This window comes from Cephus cinctus, unplaced genomic scaffold, assembly GCF_000341935.2.
Source record: "Cephus cinctus unplaced genomic scaffold, Ccin1 Ccin1_scaffold1184, whole genome shotgun sequence".
In the NCBI taxonomy this organism is placed as follows: domain Eukaryota; kingdom Metazoa; phylum Arthropoda; class Insecta; order Hymenoptera; family Cephidae; genus Cephus; species Cephus cinctus.
In genome coordinates, this window is record NW_014333664.1 from 2,079,033 (window position 1) to 2,084,712 (window position 5,680).

The following is a 5,680-nucleotide window of genomic DNA, read 5'->3' on the forward strand; positions in this document are numbered from 1 at the left end:
GGGGGGGGTGCGATTACGGCAAGCTGAGAGAAAAGAGATATTCGGATTGCTGGGTGAATTATCGCGTGGAAGAACGGAATGTGCGAAAACAAGAGAGAGAGAGAGAGAGAGAGAGAGAGAGAGAGTGACAGTCCCGCGCGAGTAAAAGAGACGGAGGGGAAATATAAGACGAGTAAAAAAGAGAGAGAAATAGTAGAAGGGAAGGGATGAAAAATGTAACGCGGCGGGCCGCCGCCGACGTGTGTTGTAGACGCCTCCCCTCCTTTCCCCTGTAGCCGCTACCCCCTCTCTTGGTCCCACTACTGATTCCAAGCATCGGACACGCCACAATGATTCTTCGAGAGAAGGCAAATTCTTGAAATCCAAAAATCGTAAAAATTGTCTACCGAGTACCCAAGTACCTTTTTGACACGAAAATCAATTTTACTCTTGGAAGAATCAGGATCCTCGATTAGCATACTCTTGATTCCTTTAGTATATTTATTGTGTTCGTGCGATGATGAATTTTTTTTTTTTTTTTTTTTTTTTAAAATCTTTTCCCTCTCTTTTACTATCCTCGGAGGAAGTACCCTGCAACGGTCTCAGTAGACGGTGGTACCTACCTTCCCTTTAGCCGCATGCAAACTTCACCGTGTCTCTTTTCATTAAGAAAGTTCGTCCGAACGTCATCGAGAATGAAAATTGGAAATTCTTTTTTTTTTGTATTTTTTTTTTGCGAATCCAGAGGAGAAAAAAGGTGTCCCAGCCAGCAGAAAACTAGCGTTGATATTCGTATACTGTTATGCATAAACTACACATAATGATTATTATAGTAAATGATACATAAAGTATGATATATTTCTCTATCCATTAAGAAAAAAAAGGAAATACAAACAGTTGTTGTTTCTGGTAAGAAATACTACGCAAGAAATACAAAGCCAGCCCCGCATATTGCCCAGTGAGCACGTCATTTTGTACGCTTGGGAGTTGTGAGGTCGTCTGAATAAACATTGTCTGGTGAATTATATATGAAAATTCGTTGGTTATTCTTACCCTCGCATCGTATAATTTCATTCGCGAAGAAACCTGCGACTTTTATATGAAATCCAACGCAGCGTCCGGAACTTCAAAATGCATTGGGTGCATCGAATCGAAAGGGTAAGTGTTGCTTCGATTGATTATCGATGACTTGTAAGTATTGAGTCACAAAATAAGTTCAAAATTTGTTTTGAAAAGACTATGAATTTTAAATGAATAATTTGACAGTTCGTCTTATGCCAAGTACGTACCGATAACACGTTATCGCCATGGACTGCGCAAGCTAAGTTTGTATAACACGTATACGTGTTACAGTATGTTTGTACAAATCAAAATTGTGCAAATTTTCGAAACTGATCGACCTTGTTACTAATTTTTTGATTGATAAAATTTTAATGATTGTCAAATTTTGTTTTTCTGACAATTTTTCTTCACTTTCAAAATTCTTCATACCAGCTCGATCTTTCGAGCAGAGTTGTCGCGTCTCGCTGACAGATAACGCTGATTACTCTCCTAGTTTAATACAACAGTGACTCGTAAGCTTTTTTTTTTGACAAATTTTGTAAAGATCACGCAGAGTTCGACGTACCATTATATAGACAAGAATTATAATAAATTGTAAAGAAAATATTTTTATTTCAACGATAAATTTGTATCGTTAAATATTTTTCTAATTTAGATCTTTTAAATTTTATTATTAAGGTTTTCTTATTTATTTATTTGTCATCAATAAAATCAGCTCGCGTCTCGTTCACTTTTCCACAGGCCCCTTACCAGAAATTAACGTCAGACCGCGCCTAAGCGCGCAGTAACACGCTACTACGAAATTGCAATGCCGAAGTCTCGCAACGCCCGCGCAGTGCGTTTATAACGATTCTGGTTTCTTGTTCATCTCGTGATAAACGGGCGAATAATGGTTGTGAAAACAGCTTTCGTTCATTCATGCATTTTCCATTCACAAGAGCCACCGCGCGAAACGCGTGCCAACGTACGGGCTCTCTCGTTAAGAGGAAACACGTTCTTTCGGCATCTCGGCACACGCGACGCCACAGGACTTGTACAAACAATATATATTTGCCTCGTTCGAGTTAATATACAGGAATGTCGCGGCTCGTAAATTCAATTAAATTGAGCCGTCACCAATTTCGCGAATAAACTACAGCACGATTTCCGCTGAATTCAAGACATTAAAATTGTACCGTTCAAATTGTACGGATTTTTTAATCGAGTGACACGTGGATAAATTTGAAAAAATTTTTTTTTTTTTTTTTTTTAAATATTCATCCAATTCACAACGCCAAGGTAAGAAGGAGATAAATTTCGAAAAACCGTCTCAGTACCTCGTGTCTACCTGCCGGCACAGAGGGTTGTCGATTCAACGATACTAAATATAATCTAGTATGGTTCTTATCTCTTTCGGCTCGTTACTCGCGCTTTATAAAATCCAATTTGGTAGTCCAGGACTCCGCCCGTATCTTGGTAGGGTGAGAGCGGTACTTTTTAGCCTGAGTTTCGGGAGGGGGTGGCTAAGGGAGGCGGGCGAACGTGCCACGTCGAGAGGAACGCGAAGCGAGAGGAAAGTTTGCCTCGTGGCCCGAAGGGACGGTACAGGAGAAGCTAAGGAAAGATACGGGGAGTCAAGGGTGGAAGAGGGTAAGGAAGGGTCGAAGGTTGAGGGAAGGTCACAGCCGTTCGGGAGCAAGAGCCTAGATCTTAAGGGTACGAGAAAATAAAAGCTACTGCCACTCCCCCATCGACCATCCCCATCGCCACCACCATATACGTCGCCCCCATCGTCCCCCAATCTTTGGCGCGAACAAAACTTGGATGCGTAAACCGATTTTACAGTAACCAAGAAATTACTTCCACCCTTTGTATTTGTATATCGATCAGGTAAAAACCCGAATCCTCCGTGACCGAGTATATGCCTTGAATAAATATGACCAACAATAATAACCCCTTCTTTACCGACCCCTTTTGAAAATTTTCCACGTAGAAAATTCAAAAAGGCCATTTTCCTTTTTTACCAAACGAATAACGCGCCACTCTCTACGCGAATTTTTACATGTACCCAATCTGTATATTTATCCGAGATCTCTCGAGTCTCCGTTATTTGTCTTTTTTTTGATTTTGCATTTTTCTTATTTAGCTCTCTTAAAAGCCCACTGGGTCGTGAAACAGGTGATCCTGGATTCTAGAACTGAACTCCGTGTCCCTGGCCAATACATTCCGAGACTGGAGCAGGTCTCTCCCACATGTGTTCGTGCGCACGTGTATATACGTTATGTTAGCCTTCCAAGACCCTCCGTTCCTCCTACTCGCGTATCCTCTTCCCTCGCTGTTGACTGCCCTGCTTGGCATAATGCTGCCAGCTAAAGAGCCCGTTCAAGGACTGACCGAGGTCGCAGACACAACTGACAACCCATCCCGAGACAGAAATTCTCTTTCTCTGCCAACTGTCAACGAGGGGGGACGGGACGGGGGGAGCTTAGGCTACAGTCCCGGAGCAAAGTATAGGGGGGCTACCGTAATGCCGATGTTAACGGCCCAGCGTCTGTCCTCATTTTATCCGATGGCACGCTGGACGGAAACTTTGGTGCGCGTGATTTATTTTTTTCCCACTAGAAAATAAATTATATTTTTATTGGCTACGTATCTTTTGCTTCTTCGATCCTACGCTATAACGTATAATTTCATTTTCACCGCACGTAGGGACCTCTCGCGTGTTCCATGCTATACTACATTTTGCACTGTTATACGAGGATGATATACGAGGATAGGTTACTCTGATCACGGGCATCTTTTTTTAAGGACCATTTTTTCGTTTCTTCGGTTTCTTAGTTTTATATTAATATTTAATGTGTCACGTGATTTCTCGATTCACGGTCACGAGCCGACTCCGGCTACCGATACAGGTAACGCTCTTGATTTCTGGTTCCCTTCGGGTCGCCACTCTGCTCAGAAGTTTCGCTCTCGGGTTGATTCGTATACTTACGCCAATGCTCTCGGGAGACTTCGTTTTTGTTTAGTTGAGGTCGAGGTGCTCGAAGCTGCCGTGGCGAGATAGTCTCGACGTACCGAGTTTCCCGACAGAGAAGCCTACCCGACGGAAACGTCTACACGGACCGGCAGAAGCCCGGGTGAGATACCGATCCGCCAGGGAACGCCCTCGATTTGGTTAAAAGGGACACACACGAGGAAGACGGAAGAGTTGTCGGCTGTAAGGATCTCGACCAATCGGAACGATTAGTTCTCGAATTTGGCTATTATGGTAAAGCAGTCTGTCTCGGGGCACCGACCGAGCTGTCACGAGCTGTTTGGCGCTCTCGCGCTGTCTGTTTATAGTTTTTCCAGCTGCGTCTCGATACAGTGTACCAAGTTCTCGCGATATCCAGGCAATTCTGTGGATTCTCTGTGAGTGTTCCGGAGGTGTAGTGCAGTGCCCACCCGAGTGTCTCCTGGATGCGGTTCACGGGCGCTCAACAGCGCCATCTGGCAGGAATGTCAGTAACTAATGAAAAGTAAGCATCTATTAAAAATCGTCAGTCCCTGAAGCTGTTTTATTTCTGCCTTCGTAGGGCTTCGGTCTTTGTTGTCTGAGAATCAGACTGTCGGCATCCGCACGGTATACATACACTACAGACTCGCACGCACGCTGTGTATACTGGCACCTATAGATATAATGCATTCGATAGGAAGGAATGCCAATGGAGTCGAGGACCGTCTGCAGGCCTGTTAATCCTCGCTAATTCCCAGACAGTAAAGAGTCCTCCGGTGTCTTCCTGCCACTTGGACATTGGCTATGCGATTAGAAGAGCGTTAAACTGTACAAACCAAAAATATATCATTCGCAATATATCAACTTGCGATACTTGTAACGAGGCCTTCGGGACGAACGAATACTGTAAGACTACAATATAGTGATAAACTGGGAATTGATATAGGAAGACCATTTTCGACACTATACCATATATCAGCACAATGATAAACTAAAATTAGCTAAAGTACGAACAACCCCCAGAACAATGGACGTTGAATACGAAACTTGTCCCGAAGAATTTAAATTGCTTTAAAAGTCCTTCTTTAGCACAAATACGAAAAACAGTGAATGACCGAACGATTATTTACCACTTAATTTGTTCCTGTGCCGCTTCATAGATCCCTTCACGTGAATTCCTACCAGCATCTTCCATCTCTCTTATCGGTTTTACGAACGAGCGTCTGGATTTTCCATTTTCGAAAATATCCTTTAAACGGTCCATCCTCATTTCAGTTTTTCTTTAATTCCTCATCGAGCAAGAAAAAAACGTCCGAATGTCAAAAAGCATCGAAGAAAGAAATCAGCTAAGGCGAATAAGGTCAGAGGTGAAAAGGGTCCCAACCCTCACATAACGGAGACGCAGCATCCCGACGCGATCGCCACGTGGCAAGGTCACGAGCCCCTTGCGAAAACCCGTCCTAACTCCGGGTTCACGCGCAAAACGAAGGATCCCTACCCCAACGCGGCAATTTATGACCGACACGGCCTTCAGCCCCTACAGTCGACCCTCCTTTTCGTAAGTGCGTGGGCGCCTTCCACCCTCCAGATATTCACCCTTCTCTCGTTTTCCCATTTCTCCCCTGCTGATTCCGAACCTTTCCTTCCCTTTTCTACCCAATCAAA